Genomic DNA, 22,580 nt, shown 5'->3' on the forward strand with positions numbered 1-22,580 from the left:
CTCTGTGTCTGGCAACCTCTAGTACTGTATGTGAGTTTGGGATTCCTTCTGCATGTCAGTCTCTCTACTGTGTCTGAGTGTGTGATTCATTCTGTGTCTGTCTATATTTATTCTCTCAGATTACATTATGGTGTTCAATATTGTAGCTTTAATATCTTAATGTTTAAATAGTTTTTCTCATTATTTAATTGGTAAATATGGATACACTTTAGGATTTGATGCTGGAGGCTTTATTCAGATAATTTGCGTGCTTTTTGGACTCGTATCAAATCTGTATCTCTGTGAGTAATATTGTGAATGATAATGTATCGATCAAAATGATATGGTGATATTTTTGAAATGGTATATAATGTGTAGATCAGTCTGCACTAAAGGAATTGACACTGCATCTTTAAATTTTATTTTATAAGATTTTTGGACTCGTGTGTAATGTGTATCTCAGTCTGTGCTTTTTTTTTATTCGTTCACGGGATGTGGGCGTCGCTGGCAAGGCCGGCATTTATTGCCCATCCCTAATTGCCCTCGAGAAGGTGGTGGTGAGCCGCATTCTTGAACCGCTGCAGTCCGTGTGGTGACGGTTCTCCCACAGTGCTGTTAGGAAGGGAGTTCCAGGATTTTGAACCAGCGACAAAGAAGGAACGGCAATATATTTCCAAGTCGGGATGGTGTGTGACTTGGAGGGGAACGTGCAGGTGGTGTTGTTCCCATGCGCCTGCTGCTCTTGTCCTTCTCGGTGGTAGAGGTCGCGGGTTTGGGAGGTGCTGTCGAAGAAGCCTTGGCGAGTTGCTGCAGTGCATCCTGTGGATGGTACACACTGCAGCCACAGTGCGCCGGTGGTGAAGGGAGTGAATGTTTAGGGTGGTGGATGGGGTGCCAATCAAGCGGGCTGCTTTATCTTGGATGGTGTCGAGCTTCTTGAGTGTTGTTGGAGCTGCACTCATCCAGGCAAGTGGAGAGTATTCCATCACACTCCTGACTTGTGCCTTGTAGATGGTGGAAAGGCTTTGGGGAGTCAGGAGGTGAGTCACTCGCCGCAGAATACCCAGCATCTGACCTGCTCTCGTAGCCACAGTATTTATATGGCTGGTCCAGTTAAGTTTCTGGTCAATGGTGACCCCCAGGATGTTGAAACCGTACCTTTAAATCTCACACTATGAAAATATAAACTGGTATTTATTTTGTTTCTCAGGTTACACTGTCAGGTTACACTGTCACAGCATTTCTCAATCTGTTACTGTACATGAGTTTTGGACTTGCAATTTGTGTTCAAATAGTACACTATTCGAATGGATACTTCATGTATTAAACTCACGTGTGTGAGAGAGTTCTGGGCGAGTATTCAATTGGAATCTCGGGGTATCTGGTATTTAATTCATGGCTAATGTTGCCCTTTGGTGAAATTGACAACCTGAAAGCGTGATTTTGGACTGGGATTTTTTAATCTACCTGTCAGTGAGACTGAGTTTGGGAGAAATGGAACAGTTTGAGACAAGGGACCAGCTTATGGGCATCGAAGATTGATACGAGGGCGTAGGTCAGGAAAGGTGTGGCCGATTTTATGCATCCCCGCCGGGCGGAAATGGGGCGGTAGAGGCGAGTAAATGGTGTCAGATCACTTACCGCCCCTTTAACGTTGGAGTTCCTGCCTCCACCACCGTGGGTCGGGTCCTGAGAAGAGCGGCCGGAGCAACACCCACCTGTTTCCGGGTCAGGCCACGTGTAATATGTAAATCAGGGTATTGTGACGTATATGGGACAGTATTTAAATTTGGTGACGAATGGGAGGAGGAGCCGCCCTATCGATGGGCATTGAGTGATCCAGAACACTGAGAAGTTTATTTTTAACTTATATTTTGTGTGGCGAGGAGGAGCAGGAGAGCTTTCCCTTGGCCTGCTGCCGCCGTGAGAAATCTCCCGCCTCCTGATCGTCTCAGAAATATATCAGGAGGTTTCCTTATAGATCTGTGTAACCAGGCCCAGACTCATGTCCCATTAAACTCCCTGCAGTGAGTAAACATTGCTGCACAGCAGCTCAGAGAGGAAACGATATCCGGAACTCCCCACTGGAGTTTGAAATTACATTAATATTTTACCAGTTAGTAACGGTCCGGGTGTTGGTCCATTATTATTCTGTTCTGGTCAAAACAAATGTCCCAATGAACAGGACGCTGTCTGACCCTGACAGCTCAACCTCAGTCCATCCCACCGGGCAGTGTGTGTGATGGGAAATTCATTTTTTATTCATTTCAGGATTAAACATTTAATATTGAAATTATATTATTTCCAGACTAATAACAGCAAACCATTTCATGTTAGAATCACATCTTGTATCATTTCACAACACCGCATTTGTCGGGTAAAATATAATTCCTGTCCGCTGTTTCCAAATTTATTTGAAGTATTGGATTGATATCAGTTACTTTAGTGAACTCATTGATGTCAATAGATAGTAAAATCAGGCGTAGTGAATAACAGGCGGCCGATCAGCTACCGCCGACTTACACCACCGCCAAACCGGAAAATCCACTCTCATTGACTTTTTATGCAATTTCGGATGAAAAGTCTTGAGACGTTTCTATGATTTAACTAATGTAACAATTAGATTCAGTGGGTATTTCACCCCGTTCTTCAGCTCCTCTCTGAATTTAGTCTGGGTCACAGCATAAATACACGTGTTGGTGCAGGAACTGAGAAGTTGAAGCATGAATCCGGCTGACTCAATGTCACTGACCGTATAGTACTGGGCGTTTTTTGTATGCAGAGAGATAACATAAAAAACGAATGTGCTCCATAACAATATAAAACTGCCTGATATACTGAAGAGTAAAATGATGGATTTCCTTCGGTTCTCCATCTCTGGATCCTTGTGATTCTCTCCATTGCTGCGGCCCCGGAGTCCCCTGCGGACTTCACTGGCCGCTAAAATGTGCCTGGCGGTGAGAACATTGAACAGCAAAATCAGAATGAATGGGAGACAAGGCATTAACACAAGATTAAACAAGTCAAACGCTGTCCATGTGGGTGAAGTGAAAAAGGTCGGTTTCACGACACAACCCCGGGGTACATTGTCCATTATATATTCCGGGTCAAACACAAAGTACCAGGGAATGTTTAGTAAACAGCTCAGCGCACTCACCACCCCGATAACAACAGCCGCCGTTTTCTCGGTGCAATATTTAGTTTTCAGCTTCTGACAACAAATGGCCACAAATCGATCAAAGGTGAAAGCGACTGTGAACCAGACAGAGGCCGCTGTGGCTGAAAAAGTCATGGTGACAATGAGACTGCACACGGGGGTAATGGTCAAGAATGAAACTGGGAAATAAATCCTACCAATCACCCTCAATATCACATCAGTGATAATGACCAGGAGATCGGCCGCCGCCATTCCCACCAGGTAGCGAGTGATACATTTGGAGAGTCCGCACTTTCCTCGGGACAGGATCACAATCGCCACCAAGTTAACTGTAAGAGAGAGAAACGGAAGGAGAGAAATTACTGATCAGACCTGGAGACAAAGCGGCAGTTTGACAGGATGTGGGGTGAAATTTCCAGCTTTGTTGCTGCATCAAACGGAGGAAACTGATTCACTGACCTGGGCAGCGCTTTCGGGCAGAGAAATGTTTTTAAACACAATTATAAACAATGAATTGGGAAATTGATACAGAAAGTGAATAAAGTGAGCACCGGATCCACTCAAAGAGACGAGAGAGGGCGCAGAGCCGGTGGGCAAGGGAGAAGGGGTTTTACGGACAGTGAATCCAATAGATTAAATCCGAATTTGGGCTCCAGATGGACGGGAAAGTGACTGAGAGCCTGGAAGGTGATGGGACAGGGGGAGGTACTGCTGGTTTGTTACTCTGGGTGAAGAGAGCCGACAGGGGCTGGCACAAGACGAGGAAGACTGACATCCATGGCGGTGAGTTTGAGGCTTCGGATCAGATTGGAAGAGGCTGTTGGAGGCCGAGCCAGTAAGTGAGATTCGGAGGGAGACAAGGAAAATGGCATAAGAACTGGAGGGGAGACAGGAGCACGTGGTTTGGAAAAGCGGATCAAATGAAAGAATGAATAAGGAGGCAGAGAATTCAATGAAGCGGGAGGAGAGGCTGGGATTCACCGGGAGAGACTGCAGTTGGAGGAAATCTAATCTACTCGTCCCAGTAACACAAGGCAATTAATGAATTCAAATTTTATTTTTTGTGGTTATTGGTTGCATAATATTTCCAATAAATTCACTTTGCACATTCATTTAAAATTAAAATAAAATCCAATTATTAAATTAACCTCGTTCTTTGAAGCTGACACATGGCTTCTAGAATACAACATCCTAATAATTCAATGCTATCAAGAAATCACTGATTTTATTCATAAAATACATTTCAGTTTTGTTTATTTATTCAGTCAGTAAACAAGTGAACGGAATATTCACATAAACAGACTGAGGACCTGATAGTGATAAACACACCCGGAGAGAGTACAATAAAACTCTCACAATCTGACAACATCATAATAACACCTTCAATTCACATTTCATTTTCATAATTGTACTGGATGTTTCAGTAATTCATTCCGGTGAATTATTCACATCGCTGTCGCTCTGTCTCTCTCCCCCTCTGTCCCATTCTGTGTGTGTGTATCTCTCTCTCTCTCCCTCATTCTCCATGCGTCTCTCTCTGTCTCTCTCTATTCCTGTCGATCCTTCTCTCCCCCTTTCGTTTTCCATCTCATTCGCGTTCTCTAACGCCCCTCTCCAGCTCTCCGCACTCTCTCTACACTCTCTCTATGCCGCTTTTCAGATCCGAGTAAATCCTAACATCCTGCGCCTGCTTTCTCTTCACCAGCCCCGTGTTCCAACGAGCCTATTCTTAGTTTCAGTTTGTTAAATGGTGAAGTATCTGTGAATGTTTCTTCAGACCATCCAAGTCGCCACCTGTTCACCTACACTGTTCACTTCATCTACAATGTATGGAATAAACAGAATCGAATGCCTGTTCCAGACACACCTCACAATGATTGAAATTCCTTCTCCATTGTTCAATTAACAAAACACCAACATCTCCGCTGCAACTTATAATCTACAGATAAATAGAAAGGCTCCTGATTCCAACAGATAAAGTTCAAACTGATACAACATAACTTCAAAACATTGCATTTTACAGTGAATTCATCCACAGTGAAGCAGATATTGAGATATGAAAGAATCAGCAGCAAACTCAGTTCAGCAGCCAGACATCTGGAGCTGGGACAGACACACACAAAACGAAATATTTCATAACAGTGAGAACCAATAAGTAGATTGAAATCCCAGTTAAACTGAACCATGTTATTGTGGAGGGAGGACATTGCACTGCCTCCTTGTAACACTGAGACCGTGAGCTGTCTCATTATCAATCACTGAAAACACATTTATGGAAATATTTTTCACAACATGAAACTGTTCCAGTTCCTGATGGTCTGATACCAGCTCTTAACCCACACACCTGATTCCAATACATTCAGTACAGAGAATAATCCAGTAACAATGCGAGGGTTGGATAAACAATGTTCACGGCAGAAATAATGCAATTGCTACAGGACCGAAGGATGGACCGTTATTCCACAATAAATTCAGTGCAGAGAATAATCCAGTAACAATGCCTGTGTTGGATATGTAAAGATCATAACAGATATAATTCAGCTGTTACAAGACTGAACGTTTTGAAGTTAATGACATACCATTAATCAACAGTATATTCAGTACAAAGAAGAGTTCAGTAACAGTGCCAGGGTTGGAAATACAATGTTCATTACAGATATAACACAGCTCTTACAAGACCGAAAGAGCAGAGACTTTAAACAATCTATCATTCAACTGAAATAAGAGAACGGCTGGCTGCGTAAAATATGGTGGGAGAAAAAATAATTAACCAAGTACCGCAGCACAGTTAACACCGATTTACAATATTCACAGATGAGATAACGGCTTACCTGGAACTCCAATGGCTGCAAGAACAGGATAGTAAATGCGTTCAATCTGAAAAATTGCTGAATATCCCATTTCTGTGAGAAGCAGTGACTTCTGTTGAACTGAAAACCGCAGCTCCGGCAGGCACTCTGAACTGATACATTGCAACAAGCCCTGATTTATACAGAGGTTGAATCTCCACTGACACGGTTATACCCTGGATCATTGCTATTACTTACAGTCGCCGAAACAAATACATTGCATCAGCAGCTTTGTCTCCAATGTAAATAATGACGTGGATATATCGCAAACATCTCAATGTCCAGAACATTATCTTAATGAAACCTCTCTCAGGAATAAAGTTAAAAGCTGTGCTCAGAAAGGACTGGTCCAACAACAATGAGCGGCTACATTTACAGTTTTCATATAATTGTATTGATCATGTTCACTCCTGACGATTCATCTATAAATTTTACCGATTTCTCTGAATGTACACTGAATCCAGGGGCACAAACAGACCCGTTTCACTGTTCCTGCAGATTCTCGGTCAAAATATGAATTTTGTGTCTCTGGCACAGGGACAATTAAAGGGCACGTTGAGGATTGTAGCCGAGAAATGACAGTGGGTGATATTGGGGGTTGGACACTGAACGAGATTTATTGCCATTCCTCTCTCCGTTATTTTACTGCAGATGTTTACCCGTTTATTTTACATTGGTTGATGGCTCCAGTACATTGGTCCGGTGTGAACCCCGCTTCCCTCACCCGCCTTCATTCATTCCTCAGCCAATTGTCATTGAAACCCTCATCAATGCCTCTGTCCCCTCCAGACCCCATTCCTCCAGTTCACTCCTGACGGCCAGCCACCCTCCACCTTCCAACCAGCAGCAGGTCCTGCTCGGTCTCACTGACCCTCACTGACTCCTAGTTCCTGATCGCCCAATAGTTCACATTTTCATCCATGGCCCACCTCTCCCAATCTCCGCCCTCTCCTCAACACCTACAGGAAACCCACCCGTCACCTCCTCATTCATCGATCGTTGGCCTCTTTTGGTGGGACTACCCTCGCTTGGTTCCACTCACCTATCTGATCATAGCCAGGAGAAGCTTCTCTTCCCACCCTATCACCGTTATATCTGATGTCTCCAAAGGTTCAATCCTTTGCTCCCTCCTCTTCCTCATCTACATGCTGCCCTTTGGTGACATTGTCCACAGACATGGACCAGTTTTCAGCTGGACTTCCAACTTCTTTGTGTTGTCAGAGCGACATTCTGTTTAGATGAGCCACGAATTCAGCCAGTAAAAAATTGGGAAGTCATGATCTTTGACCCCACAATCTCCACATCATTTCGACTGATTTCATCCATTCTCCTCTCTTTTTGATTGGAGAGTCCATCACTAATCATCCAAATCCTCAATTGCTTCCAGTCTCCTAAGCCTGTAGTTTATTTTTATTCTTTCATACACTTAAATCCACCGGGGCCTCACCCATCCCTATCTCTGTAACCTCATCCAGCCCCGCAGCCCCTGCCAAAGACTCTGCTCCTCCACCTGTGGCCGCTTGTGCACCCTCAGTCCATTTGCCCTACTTTTGACAGCCGTGCCTTCAGCCATATCCACGCTCCAGGATTCCCACTCTATGCCACTCTATCTCCCTCTCCACCTTTCAGGTTTCAGCCGTGGTTCACTGGCAGCAGTCTCGCTTCTGAGTTAGAAGGTTATGAGTTCAGTCACAGAGACTTGAACACATAATTCAGGCTGACATTGCAGTGCATCACTGAGGGAGCACTGGACTGTCGCAGGTGTTCACTTTCTTAGGACATGTTAAACGGAAAACCTATCTGCCCTCTCAAGTAGATGTAAAAGATTCCACAGAAGTATTGGAAAAAGAACAGGGGAGTTATCCTGCTTTCCTGGATAATATTTATCCCTTAACCAACATTACTAATCCCTTGCTTCATGATTTTGTTATCCCTCCTAATATCTCCTTCTTTGGCCGGGGGTCCATTTTTGTCCGATTATACTTCAGTAAATCGCCTTCGGATATTAATCTATGTTAAATCCGCTGTATAAATACAAGTAGTTATTGTTATATTTTACCATCCTCCACTCTCTTCATCTCACCATTGGCGGCCATTCCTTCAGACAACTAAATTCTACTTTCAAAAACCAACCTTATTCCCTCCGTCTGTCCATTTGCTTCTCTTCATTTTACACCCTCCTTACACCCACTCTTTGACCAAGGTTTTTTCACCAGTCCTCCTGATATCTTCTTATTCCTTTAGTGCCCGTTTTTACCCACCCCTCCGTGAAGCCCCCTGGGAATGTTTATCACATTAAAGGCGGTCTGTGAATGCGAGTTGTTGTTAACTTTCATTGGACTGTGTTCATTAGTTGTCCACTGAATGAACAAATGTAATTTCTGGGCTAATATTTTTGTACCAGAAAAAGATTTATATAATAGACGGACTTGTTGAGATAAATTAACATTGGCCATTACTTGTGGACACTGTATTGTTCGAACAACATAACTCGGTTTATCTACAACCATCGCATTGCAATAGAGGGCATTCTAGTGCATGGATATCGCTGAAGGCAGGGCTGTCAAAAATGGGACAAATGGACTGCGGAGGCAGCCTTTAGGGAGTCGTCTATGTATAATGAGACCAGTTACAGTGACCAGGGTGAAGGTTTATTAGTTATTTGCCTTTTCTCTCTTTGGTAAAACCTGGTTTACTTCTGGCTCGGGCTGATAGGAACATATAAACATAGAAAACAGGAGCAGGAGTAGGCCATTGGGCCCTTCGAGCCTGCTCCGCCATTCAATATGATCATGGCTGATCCTCTCTCTCAATACCATATACCCGCTCTCTCCCCATACCCCTTGATGCCTTTTGTGTCTAGAAATCTATCGAGCTCCTTCTTTAATATATTCAGTGACTTGGCCTCCACAGCCTTCTGTGGTAGAGAATTCTGCATGTTCACCAGCCTCTGAGTGAATAAATTTCTCCTCATCTCAGTCCTAAATGTCCTACCCCGTATCCTGAGACTGTGACCCCTCAGCCAGAGGAAACATCCTCCCTGCATTCAATCAGAACTTCATACCTTTCAATGAGATCCCCTCTCATTCTTCGAAACGCTCGTGAATACAGGCCTAGTTCACCAAATCTCTCCTCATGCGACGGTCCTGCCATCCCAGGAACCAGTCTGGTGAACCTTCTCTGCACTCCCTCTATGGCAAGTATATCCTTTCTTAGGTAAGGAAACCAAAACTGCACAGTATACTCCAGTTGTGGTCTCACCAAGGACGGGTAAAACTGCAGTAAGACATCCTCGCTCCTGTACTCAAATCCTCTTGCAATGAAGGCCAACATACCATTCGCCTTCCGAACTGCTTGCTGCACCTGCATGTTTGCTTTCAGTGACTGTTGTACAAGGACACCCATGTCCCTTTGTACATCAACATTTCCCAATTTATCATCATTTAAATAATACTGTGCCTTTCTATTTTTCTTTCTGCCACGTTATATTGCATCTGCCATGTATTTGCACATTCATTCAACTTGCCTACATCGCCTTGAAGCCTCTTTGCATCCTCCTCACAACTCACAATCCCACCAAGTTTTGTGTCGTCAGAAAACTTGGAAATATTACATTTGGTTTCCTCATCCAAATCATTGATATATATTGTGAATAGTTGGGGCCTAAGCACTGATCCCTGGGGTATCCCACTAGTCACCGCCTGCCACCCCGAAAAAGACCCATTTATTCATACGTTCCGTTTCAAAAGACGATTTATTCCTACTCTTTTAATATGATGCAGGTTTATGAGTGACTCTCTTTGGTTAAAGCCCGTAGATCCAGAGTACAGTTTGCAGTTTTGACGGCCATTATAGAAACTGCACTCAACCCATAGAAAGCACAATGTTGATTATCTCGAACGAGGCAACGGAAGGGAAGCTGTATGAGGGAAGACGTGAAATTCCGGGATTTTTTCTGTGGAAATGGAGGAGAGGAAACTTAAATTTCAAATCATGAAGTTGTTTGATAGAGTAATAGAGAATTACTGTATCCTCTGGTTGTGAGGATCAGTGATAGAGTAATAGAGAATTACTGTATCCTCTGGTTGCGAGGATCAGTGATAGAATAATAGAGAATTACTGTATCCTCTGGTATGTGGATCAGTGATGGAATAATAGAGAATTACTGTATCCTCTGATATGTGGATCAGTGATAGAGTAATCGGGAATTCCTGTATCCTCTGGTATAAGGATCAGTGATAGAGTAATAGAGAATTACTGTATCCTCTGGTTGTGAGGATCAGTGATAGAGTAATAGAGAATTACTGTATCTTCTGGTTGTGAGGATCAGTGATCGAGTAATAGAGAATTACTGTATCCTCTGGTTGTGAGGATCAGTGATCGAGTAATAGAGAATTACTGTATCTTCTGGTTGTGAGGATCAGTGATCGAGTAATAGAGAATTACTGTATCCTCTGGTTGTGAGGATCAGTGATATAGTAATAGAGAATTACTGTATCCTCTGGTTGTGAGGATCAGTGATAGAGAAATAGAGAATTACTGTATCTTCTGGTTGTGAGGATCAGTGATCGAGTAATAGAGAATTACTGTATCCTCTGGTTGTGAGGATCAGTGATATAGTAATAGAGAATTACTGTATCCTCTTGTTGTTAGTATCAGTGACAAGAGGTCAAGAATTCCAGCTCATCATGAAAGAGTTTAATTTTAAATTCTTCACGCAGAGATTTTTTGGAGCATGGAATATTTTACCATCGGGAATGGAATAACCAGAAAAGGTACAATAGCAATTTTTACCATTGTATCATTTAAGAGAAAATTGAATACATATTTGAAATTGATGAAGATAAAGGGCACTTGGGAGAAAGTTTGCCATTGCATACATTTTGAATTGCTTTAACCATGAACTGGCACTGACACGATGGGCCCCTGTTCTGTAATCCTCTAAGCTTCATGTTTCTCCTAGATTGTGATTTGTGACGTGCTTGAATGATCCTGGAGGCTGGTGTGCTGCCCCGTGTCTAACAATATGACGGTGTAACCCAGGGATGTAACAATAGTTCCCCCTTCTAATCTAAACTGGATATTCATGTTCCTGCACTGCCCAATGTCTAACAATATGACCGTGTAATTCAAGGATGTAACAATAGTTCCCCCTTCTAATCTAAACTGGATATTCATGTTCCTGCACTGCCCAATGTCTAACAATATGATCGTGTAATTCAAGGATGTAACAATAGTTCCCCTTATGATTGGAACTGGATATTCATGTTTCTGCACTGTCGAATATCTAACAATATGACAGTGTAAGCCAGGGCTGTAACAATAGTTCCCTCCTTATAATCTGAGCTGAACATTCATGTTTCTGCACTACCGAATACCTAACAACATGATAGTGTAGCCCATTAATGTAACAATAGTATCCCTTTATAATCTGAACAGGATATTCATGTTTCTGCACTCTCCAATACCTCACAATACTATAATGTAATCCACGAATGTAACAATAGTTCCGCTTTTAATCTGGCCTGAATATTCGTGTTTCTGCACTATCCAATATCTCACAACACGACAGTGTAACACAGGGATGTAACAATAGTTCTCCCTCTATTCTGGCCTGAATATTCGTGTTTCTGCACTATCCAATATCTCACAACACGACCGTGTCACCCAGGGATGTAATTATAGTTCCCCCGTGTAATCTGAACTACATAATCATATTCTGCACTGTCCACTTTCTAACAATACGACAGTCTAACGCAAGGATGCATCAACAGATTCCTTTTTAAACTGAACTGTACATTCGTGTTTCTGGACTGCCACATAACTAATAATAACACAGTATAACCCAGGGATGTGACAGTAATTCCCCATATAATCTGAACTGGATATTCGTGTTCTGCACTGCCCAATATCTAACTATGCGATAGTTTAACCCACGGATCTAACAGTAGTCACCCATAGGATTAAACGGACAGTGGCAGCGCGGATACAAAATTGACTAGGAGACAGAAAGCAGAGAGTAATGGTGAATGGTGTTTTTTCAGACTGGAAAAGAAGTATAGAGTGGTGTTCCCCAGGGGTCAGTATTAGGACCACTGCTCGATATGATATATATTAATGACCTGGACTTGGATATAGAGGGTATTATTTCAAAGTTTGCAGATGACACAAAACTCGCAAAAGTAGTAAATAATGTGGAGGATAGTAACAGTCTTCAGGAGGACATGGACAGACTGGCGAAATGGGAAATACATGGCAGATGAAATAGAGTCACAGAAGTGTGAAGTGAATCATTTTGGCAGGAAGAATGAGGAGAGGCGGCTCTTCTTTTCCCAGTGAGTAGTGAGCCTCTGCAATGCGTTGCTGGCTGATGTAGTGGGTGCTGACTCTCTGTCTGCCTTCTCCAGGGAACTGGACCGGTTTTTGGCTGGGGAAGAGGTCGCAACATATAAAACGTAAGAGGATTTACTATTCACGTGCTTCTGATCCATATGATCTCCTGGACTGATTTCGATCACTTGAGGGGTCGGGGAGGAATTTTCCAGTGTATTCTATTCCCTAAAGGCACAGGATTTTTTCTCAGGATCTTTGCCTCTTCCGGGAGATTCCATGGCTGCGGGCGGGGGGAGGGGGAGTAAGTGTCAGTAATGATGCTCCAGCCATCCCGAGTGAGGGGCAGGCTTGATGGGCCAGCTGGTCTTTTACTGCCCGTCATTTCCGTTTGTTCGTGTGCGTCCCCAGCTCGTCAAGGTATTTTCAATGAAGCGATCGTCACACAAACCCACTCCTGCGGCATGTCCTGCGTCTGTCTTTAGTGAAACGAGACTCAATATCTCTGCGTCTCACGTTATTCTCCTCTGAAGCTCAAGGGCTCGAAATATTCTTTCAGGCCTCTGCTATAATGTGCCTGAGAATTTCTAGTCCCGTCCAACCGTCCGCTCCGTGACTAGCTGGCTGTTGTCTGCTTGGAGCACAAGAGGAGATGATTTTAAGCCCAGTAAATCATTGGGTGGTCTTAAGACAGTGAACACCCAGTTCTTCGACCCTTGGTTATAGGTCTATTGGATTCGGGGTTGTAGCTCAGTGGTATAGCGCCTGCTTTGCGTGTATAAATTTCTGGGTTCAATATCTAACATCTCCACCATTTATTTTCACCAGAATGTCCAACAGAAAGACGAATCGTGCTTTCAGAGGGAAGCGAGTTCCAACTTCTGAGACAAACATTTAATTGTCCCGAAGCAGGACTTCATCTCACGGTCCCCTCAGCAGCTCAGCTCATAACAGCCGCCGACTGACCAGAATTCAAAAGGTAAAGTGTTTGGGCATGGAACCTGAGACCTCACACACGCGAAGCATGCGGTCATTCACTGAGCTCCATCACCAGATAATAACGACCTCTAACCAAGTGTAAAAGGACTGAGTGCCTCACTTTCCGAAGGAAACCCGAGGATTTAATGTGCTGAAAAGGTATGCGGACCTGATACAAGTATTTTAATTCCAGATTTTATTTAATTAATTAATGTTAAATTCCGCAGCTGCCGTGGCGGGATTCGAATTCATGACGCCACCTTATTCGTTCAGGTCTCTCGATTGCTAGTCCAGTAACCTAACCACTATACCACCGTACCCGGTGGGTGAATAGAAGAAACCAGGACTCCTCACTCAAAGAAATGAGAAAGGGAGTGTTGCGAAGAAAGTCTGGGAGAGAGGAGAGTCTCCTCGGGCTGTGCCGACCAGCATTTCTGTTTCAGGTCGCTGTTCTTCCAACTGCTCGCTGGACATTGCACCGTCACACATTCCGATCAGTCGGCGGCTGTTTTGAGCTGAGTTGCTGAGGAGACCGTGAGATGAAATCCTGCTCAGGGGCAATTTGATGCTTGTGGAGCCTCAGAGGTTGGAATTCGCGGCACACCAAAATCAAGCTTCGCCTTTCTGTGGGTAATTCTGGTGAGAAAATAGCTTTGGAGATGCTGGGGATTGAACCCAGGACCTCATACATGCAAAGCACGCACTCTACCACTGAGCTACATCCCCAGATAGGAGCACATTCCAACGAAGAGCTGATCTCCTTCATTTTATGAGACCACAAAGGGTTTTTTTTGGGCTTTAATTCATCTCCTTTTCTGCTCCAAACAGACAATTAAACATGAAGTTTGCGGACCTGATATAATTGTGGGTGAACGGAAGAAACCAGGCCTCGGCACTCAGAGCAATGAGAAAGGGGGCTGGGAGAGGGGGAGAGCCTCCTTTGGCTGTGCTGTCACCATCATTCCGATTTCAGGGCACATTTTTCGAACGCTCCCGTTATCAGTCACTTTGCTTACGGTTGGACGGGACTAGAAACCCTCAGGCACATTGTGGCAGAGTTCGGCAAGAATACGTCGAGTCCCCGAGCTTCAGAGGAGGGTAAGGTGAGACACAGACAGCATTGAGTATAATTTCACTACAGACGGATGCAGGACTTGCCCCTGGTGTGGTTTTGTGTTTAAAGATCACTTCACTGAAAACACCTTGACCAGCTGAGGTTACAGACGGACATGATGGTCAGGAAAAGACCAGTTGGTTCATCAATCCTGCCCCACATGCCTGGAGCATCGTGACCAGACACTTCCTACCGACACCACCCGCCCCTCCCAACGGAAACATGTAATCTCCTGGGAGCGGCGACAAACCAGAAACAAATCCAGCGCCAATAAGGAGGGGAAATTCTGGCAAATTCCTCCCCGAATCCCTCCGGCGATCGAATCGAGTTCAGTGGATCACACTGACCATGTGTAGGTTAACTTAAAACCACTCACCTTCGATATGATGCGATCTCTGCCTCAGTCAAGAACTGGTCAAGATCCATCCAGAAGGCAAAGAGAGAGTCAACACCCACCACACCAGCCTGCACTGCATTCCAGAGACTCAGTACTCTCTGGGAAAAGAAGAACCGCCGAACATCCAGACTATTCCTACCTCTGTGTAGTCTGAACGCCTGTCCGCTGCTCCTCCCCGATCTGTGAAACTGGGAATAATCTATTTCTTCACTCAGAGGGTGGTGAACGTGTCGAATTCTCCACCATAGGATACTGTGGAGGCCAAGTCACTGAATATATTTAAGAAAGACAGATTTGTACACACAGAAGGCAACAAAGCGTATGGAGAGAGAGCGGAAATGTGGTATTGAGATAGAGGATCAGCCATGATCATATATAATGGCGGAGCAGGCTCGAAGGGCCCAATGGCCGACTCGTGATCCTATTTTCTCTGTTATTATTACTGGGCCCGCTCTCCAGCCCCGGGATGGGAGCCATTTCAAAGGCGCGTGCGTGCTTCCATTGAATTTTATCGTGTGCAGAGCGTTCGGTTTTTCTCGAGGTGAAGAAACCCTTTCCTGTCCTTGTGTGTGAAGGTGAGGTGAGGACAAGAGGGTCTTTTCAAAATTCGAAACATAAAGCGTTTGGAGATGCCGGGGATTGAACCCGGGACCTCATACATGCAAAGCATGCGGTCTTCCACTGAGCTACATCCCCTACCCACAACTACTTTAAATTTAGAATAACAAAAGTGGGCTTCCCGCTCTGTCTCTCCCGGACAACGCGATGCCCAGTCGTCACACGTGCTCACAATGTTCAACCTTTGCTTCAGTTCACGGGGTTTCTGCTCCTCTTTACTTTGAACTTTCCAAAAACAATGTCAGCGGAAATAAAAAAAATATATAATTGCCACTACTCAGTGACGAGGTTCACATCCAAATTCTGAATCATAAAGTGAGATGGATGAATGACACAGCGTCAAACAAGAGCTGGGAATGCTCGCTCGACATTGCACTGTCACACATTCCAGTCAGTCGGCGGCTGCTATGAGCTGAGCTGCTGAGGGGACCGTGAGATGAAGTCCTGCTCCGGGATAATTTAATGCTTGTGGAGCCTCAAAAGTTGGAACTCGCTGCGCTTCGAAAGCGCGATTCGCCTTTCCGTGCGTAATTCTGATGAAAAGTATTTTTGGAGATGCTGGGGATTGAACCCAGGACCTCATACATGCGAAGCATGCGCTCTACCACTGAGCTATATCCCCACACAAGAAATCAGTCTAACCAGGGAAAGAAGAGCTGATGCATTCCAGAGACTCACTACTCTCTGGGAAATGAAGATCCGACTAACATCCAGCCTATTCTTACCTCTGTGTCGTCTAAACGCCTGTCCCGTGCTCCGCCCCAATCTTTGAAACTGCAAATAATCTATCACGTTGCAGATCCACCTTGGACGGGCTCAGAAAATGAGAACGGTCAGTTCTTCTTTCCTTGGTTAGCTATTTATTGCATATGGGGATGTAGCTCAGTGGTAGAGCGCATGCTTCGCATGTATGAGGTCCTGGGTTCAATCCCCAGCATCTCCAAAAAATCTTTTTTCATCAGAATTACGCACGGAAAGGCGAATCGCGCTTTCTGAGCACAGCAAGTTCCAACTTCTGAGGCTCCACAATTGTCCCGTCGCAGGAATTCATCTCACGGTCCCCTCAGCAGCTCAGCTCACAGCAGCCGCCGACTGACCGGAATGTGTGACGGTGCAATGTCGAGCGAGCAGTCCCAGCTCTTGTTTGACACTGTGTTATTCATTCATCTCACTTTATGATTCAGAGGTTGGATGTCAGCCTCGTCACTGACTATTGGCAATTGTATTTTTTTAAATTCCGCTGACTTTTTTTTTGGAAGGTTCAAAGTAAAGAGGAGCAGAAACCCCGTGAACTGAAGCAGAGGTTGAACATGGTGAGCACGTGGAACGACTGGGCATCGCATTGTCCGGGAGAGACAGAGCGGAAAGCCCACTTTTACTCTAAAGTGGAGGGCTTGTGCCCGTGGGGATGTAGCTCAGTGGTAGAGCGCATGCTTTGCATGTATGAGGTCCCGGGTTCAATCCTCGGTATCTCCAAACACTTTATATTTCGAATTTTGAAAAGACCCTCTTGTCCTCACCTCACCTTCACACACAAGGACAGGAAAGGGTTTCTTCACCTCGAGGAAAACCGAACGCTCTGCACACGATAAAATTCAATGGAAGCACGCACGCGCCTTTGAAATGGCTCCCATTCCGGGGCTGGAGAGCGGGCCCAGTGATAAGAACAGAGAAAATAGGATCACGAGTCGGCCATTGGGCCCTCCGAGCCTGCTCCGCCGTGATATATGATCATGGCTGATCCTCTTTCTCAATACCACATTCCCGCTCTCTCTCCATACTCTTTGATGCCTTCTGTGTGTGGAAATCTGTCGTTCTGAAATATATTCAGTGACTTGGCCTCCACAGCCTTCTGTGGTCGAGAATTCCACAGGTTCACCACCCTCTGAGTGAAGAAATAGATTATTCCCAGTTTCACAGATCGGGGAGGAGCAGCGGACAGGCGTTCAGACTACACAGAGGTAGGAATAGTCTGGATGTGAGGCGGTTCTTCATTTCCCAGAGAGTACTGAGTCTCTGGAATGCATTGCCGGCTGGTGTGGTGGGTGCTGACTCTCTCTTTGCCTTCTGGATGGATCTGGACCCGTTCTTGACTGAGGCGGAGATCGCATCATATAGAAGGTGAGTGGTTTTACAGTTAACCCACGCATGATCAGTGTGATCCACTGAACTCGATTCGATCGCCTGAGGGAGTCGGGGAGGAATTTCCCAGAATTTCCCCTCCTTATTGGCGCTGGATTTGTTTCTAGTTTGTCGCCGCGCCCAGGAGATTTCATGTTTCCGGTGGGTGGGGCGGGTGGTGTCGGTAGGAAGTGTCTGGTCACGATGCTCCAGGCATGTGGGGCAGGATTGATGAACCAACTGGTCTTTTCCTGACCATTATATCCGTTTGTAACCCCAGATCGTCAAGATGTTTTCAGTGAAGTGATCGTTAAACACAAAACCACACCTGGGGCAAGTCCTGCATCCGTCTATAGTGAAATTATCCTCAATGCTCTCTGTGCCTCACCTTACCCTCCTCTCAAGCTCAGGGACTCGAAATATTTTTGCCGGCCTCTACCACAATGTGCCTGAGCATTTCCAGTCCTGTCCAACCGTAAGCAAAGTGACTGATAACGGGAGCGTTCGAAAAATGTGCCCTGAAATCGGGAGGATGGTTACAGCACAGCCAAAGGAGACTCTCCCCCTCTCCCACCCTTTCTTCTCACGTGGCAGACCCACCTTGGGTGGTCTCATAAAATGAGAACAATCAGCTCTTCTTTCCCTGGTTAGACTGAATTTTCATTTGGGGATGTTGCTCAGTGGTGGAGCGTATGCTTCTGCATGTATGAGAAAGTGGGTTTAATCCCCAGCATCTCCAGCAACATTTTTCATCAGAAGTCCGCACGGTAAGGCGTATCGCGCTTTCTGAGCGCAGCGAGTTCCAACTTCTGAGGCTCCACAAGCATTAAATTGTCTCGGAGCAGGACTTCATCTCACGGTCCCCTCAGCAGCTCAGCTCACAGCAGCCGCCGACATGACTGGAATGTGTGACGGTGCAATGTCGAGCGAGCAGTCCCAGCTCTTGTTTGACGCTGTGTCATTCATCCATCTCACTTTATGATTCAGAGGTTGGATGTCAGCTCGTCACTGACTATTGGCAATTGTATTTTTTTATTTCCGCTGACTTTTTTTTTGGAAAGTTCGAAGTAAAGAGGAGGAGAAACCCCTTGAACTGAAGCAGAGGTTGAACATTGTGAGCACGTGGAACGACTGGGCATCGCGTTGTCCGGGAGAGACAGAGCGGAAAGTCCACTTTTTATTCGAAAGTGGAGGGCTTTTTTGCGTGGGGATGTAGCTCAGTGGGAGAGCGCATGCTTTGCATGTATGAGGTCCCGGGTTCAATCCCCGGTATCTCCAAACGCTTTATATTTCGAATTTTGAAAAGATCCTCTTGTCCTCACCTCACCTTCACACAAGGACAGGAAAGGGTTTCTTCACCTCGAGAAAAACCGAACGCTCTGCACACGATAAAATTCAATGGAAACACGCACGCGCCTTTGAAATGGCTCCCATCCCGGGGCTGGAGAGCGGGCCCAGTAATAATAACAGAGAAAATAGGATGACCATTCGGCCCTTCGAGCCTGCTCCGCCATTATATATGATCATGGCTGATCCTCCATCTCAATACCATATTACCGCTCGCTCCCCATACCACTTGATGCCTTCTGTGTGTAGAAATCTCTTTCTTAAATATATTCAGTGACTTGGCCTCCACAGCCTTCTGTGGTCGAGAATTCCACAGGTTCACCACCCTCTGAGTGAAGAAATAGATTATTCCCACTTTCACAGATCGGGGAGGAGCAGCGGACAGGCGTTCAGACTACACAGAGGTAGGAATAGTCTGGATGTTAGGCGGTTCTTATTTTCCCAGAGAGTACTGAGTCTCTGGAATGCATTGCCGGCTGGTGTGGTGGGTGCTGACTCTCTCTTTGCCTTCTGGATGGATCTGGACCAGTTCTTGACTGGTGCAGAGATCGCATCACATAGAAGGTGAGTGGTTTTACAGTTAAACTACACATGGTCAGTGTGATCCACTGAACTCGATTCGATCGCCTGAGAGATTCGGGGAGGAATTTCCCAGAATTTCCCCTCCTTATTGGCGCTGGATTTGTTTCTAGTTTGTCGCCGCTCCCAGGAGATTACATGTTTCCGGTGGGAGGGGCGGGTGGTGTCGGTAGGATGTGTCTGGTCACGATGCTCCAGGCATGTGGGGCAGGATTGATGAACCAACTGGTCTTTTCCTGACCATCATGTCCGTCTGTAGCCCCAGACCGTCAAGGTGTTTTCAGTGAAGTGATCGTTAAACACAAAACCACACCTGGGGCAAGTCCTGCATCCGTCTGCAGCGAAATTATCCTCAATGCTGTCTGTATCTCACCTTACCCTCCTCTGAAGCTCAGGGAATTGAAATATTCTTGCCGGCCTCTGCCACAATGTGTCTGAGGATTTCTCGTCCCGTCCAACCGTAAGCAAAGTGACTGATAACGGGAGCGTTCGAAAAATGTGCCCTGAAATCGGGAGGATGGTGACAGCACATCCAAAGGAGACTCTCCCCCTCTCCCACCCTATTCCTACCTCTGTGTCGTCTAAACGCCTGTCCGCTGCTCCTCCCCGATCTGTGAAACTGGGAATAATCTATTTTTTCACTCAGAGGGTGGTGAACCTGTGGAATTCTGTCCCACGGAAGGCTGTGGAGGCCAAGTCACTGAATCGACTTAAGAAGGCGATAGATAGATTTCCAGACACAGAAGGCATCAAGGGGTATTGAGAGAGAGCGGGAAGATGGGGTATTGAGATGGAGAATCAGCCATGATCATATCCAATGGCGGAGCTGGCTCGAAGGGCTGAATATCCGACTCGTGATCCTATTTTCTCTGTTATTATGACTGGGCCCGCTCTCCAGCCCCGGATGGGAGCCATTTCAAAAGCGCGTGCGTGCTTCCATTGAATTTTATCGTGTGCAGAGCGTTCGGTTTTTCTCGAGGTGAAGAAACCCTTTCCTGTCCTTGTGTGTGAAGGTGAGGTGAGGACAAGAGGGCCTTTTCAAAATTCGAAACATAAAGCGTTTGGAGATGTCGGGGATTGAACCCGGGACCTCATACATGCAAAGCATGCGCTCTTCCACTGAGCTACATCCCCTCGGGAAAAAACGCTTCAACTTTAGAATAAAAAAGTGGGCTTTCCGCTCTGTCTCTCCCGGACAACGAGAGGCCCAGTCCTCACACGTGCTCCAAATGTTCAAGCTCCGTTTCAGTTCACGGGGTTTCTGCTCCTCTTTACTTTGAACTTTCCAAAAAAAAAGTCAGCGGAAATAAAAAAATACAATTGCCAATCGTCAGTGACGAGGTTGACATCCAACCTCTGAATCATAAAGTGAGATGGATGAATGACACAGTGTCAAACAAGAGCTGGGACTGCTCGATCGACATTGCACTGTCACACATTCCAGTCAGTCGGCGGCGGCGATGAGCTGAGCTGCTGAGGAGACCGTGAGATGAAGTCCTGCTCCGGGGCAATTTCATGCTTGTGGAGCCTCAGAAGTTGGAACTCGCTGCGCTCAGAAAGCGCGATTCGCCTTTCCGTGCGTAATTCTGTTGAAACTTTTTTTGGAGATGCTGGGGATTGAACACAGGACCTTGCGCTCCACCACTGAGCGATATCCCCAGATAAAATGCTTTTTTAAACAGGGAAAGAAGAACTGATTGTTCTCATTTTATGAGACCATCCAAGGTGGGTATGCCAGGTGGTAGATTATTTCCAGTTTCAAAGAAGTGGAAGTGTCCGGGGGTATGCTTCTGACAGGCAACATGTCAGAGTCCATGAGGAAAGGCATCATCATCCTCATCTACAAGCGGAAGGGCGAGAGGGAAGAAATCAGAAATTAGGCACCCGTTTCCATGCTAAATGTTGACTACAAGATTCTGTCTGAGGTCCTCCCAACCGGTTCTGCTCTGGAGCTGCTGATCCACCCGGATCATACCTGTACTGTACCTGGCAGGAAGATGCCTGATAGCCTGGCACTACTCAGTGATACGATCGCCTACGTGCAGGATGCGGGGTGAACACCTGGCTCATCAGCCTGGACCAGCAGAAGGACTTCGACTGAATATCCCACATGTACATGATGGACGTGCTCTTTAAAATGTAGTTTGAGGAGGCAATCTGCGATTGGATCCGACCGCTCTACACAGAAATCTATAGCGCAGTCCTAATCAATGGTTGGGAGTCCGAGAGCTTTCCATTCACATCTGGAGTCAGGCAGGGCTGTTTCTCTCTGTGGTCTTGTTTGTGTGTTGTATCGATCCGTTTGCTGCATCCATCAGGAAGGTCGCAGGCATGGGGGAGGGGGGGGTGGGGTTGGTGACGATCCCAGGCAGTGGAGGCTCTCAGGTTAAAGGTTTCCGCTACATGGACGACGTCACCGTCTTCTGCTCTGATCAGCGGTCGGTTCACAGACTGATGGGCATCTGCGACCGTTTCGAGCTGCCCTCGGGGGCTAGAGTGAACCGAAATAAAAGCGAGGCCATGTTATTTGGCAAGTGGAGGCCAAGTCCTTTGTCCCCTTCACTGTTAGGTTCGACTATATGAAAGTGCTGGGCATGTGGTTCGGGGGGTCCCTGGCCTGCACCATGAAACGGGGAGAGCGGGTCGCCAAGTCCAAACAGAAGCTTGTTATGGAGGTGGGGCTCTCCCTCTCCATAACCGGCAGGGACCTGGTGATAAGGTGTGAGGTACTCGCAGTTTTGCTCCACGTGGCCAGGGTCTGGCCCATACCCCGCTGATCCGCCGTCACAGTCACCCGAGCTATCTTGCACTTTGTCTCGAGGTCCAAGGCAGAACTTATCCGCAGGGACACCACGTCCAAGACCCCAGACAAAGGGGGGAAGACTGTCCCCAAAACTACTCTGATGCTGATTGCCACCTTTGTGTGTGGATGCCTGGGGATATGTGTAGAGCCCCAGTACGCAAACACCAAGTGTCACTACGTGCTGCGTTTTTACCTGTCCCCCACACTGAGAAGGCTGGGTCTGGCCACGCTGGCCGAGCAGACGCAAGACGTCTCGGCCAACTGAACCGTAATCCCCCAACCCCACCTGTCCCAGGTGGAGAGGATCC

The 22,580-nt window shown here is 46.1% G+C and overlaps 1 protein-coding gene and 7 non-coding genes across 8 annotated transcripts in view; 4 read left to right on the forward strand and 4 right to left on the reverse strand.

The window, feature by feature from the left end:
- Positions 1–22,580, forward strand: part of LOC137316696 (zinc finger protein 850-like) — a 155,533-nt gene that overhangs the window by 63,683 nt on the left and 69,270 nt on the right. The window lies entirely within an intron of this gene.
- On the reverse strand, positions 13,948–14,019 carry trnaa-ugc (transfer RNA alanine (anticodon UGC)). Its single transcript has one exon. It is a non-coding gene; the product is annotated as a tRNA-Ala (tRNA).
- trnaa-ugc (transfer RNA alanine (anticodon UGC)) lies at positions 15,429–15,500 on the reverse strand. Its single transcript has one exon. It is a non-coding gene; the product is annotated as a tRNA-Ala (tRNA).
- Positions 15,973–16,044, reverse strand: trnaa-cgc (transfer RNA alanine (anticodon CGC)). The gene has a single exon. It is a non-coding gene; the product is annotated as a tRNA-Ala (tRNA).
- On the forward strand, positions 16,294–16,365 carry trnaa-cgc (transfer RNA alanine (anticodon CGC)). Its single transcript has one exon. It is a non-coding gene; the product is annotated as a tRNA-Ala (tRNA).
- trnaa-ugc (transfer RNA alanine (anticodon UGC)) lies at positions 16,827–16,898 on the forward strand. The gene has a single exon. It is a non-coding gene; the product is annotated as a tRNA-Ala (tRNA).
- On the forward strand, positions 18,750–18,821 carry trnaa-ugc (transfer RNA alanine (anticodon UGC)). Its single transcript has one exon. It is a non-coding gene; the product is annotated as a tRNA-Ala (tRNA).
- On the reverse strand, positions 20,532–20,603 carry trnaa-ugc (transfer RNA alanine (anticodon UGC)). The gene has a single exon. It is a non-coding gene; the product is annotated as a tRNA-Ala (tRNA).

Source organism: Heptranchias perlo, unplaced genomic scaffold, assembly GCF_035084215.1.
Source record: "Heptranchias perlo isolate sHepPer1 unplaced genomic scaffold, sHepPer1.hap1 HAP1_SCAFFOLD_60, whole genome shotgun sequence".
Taxonomy (NCBI): domain Eukaryota; kingdom Metazoa; phylum Chordata; class Chondrichthyes; order Hexanchiformes; family Hexanchidae; genus Heptranchias; species Heptranchias perlo.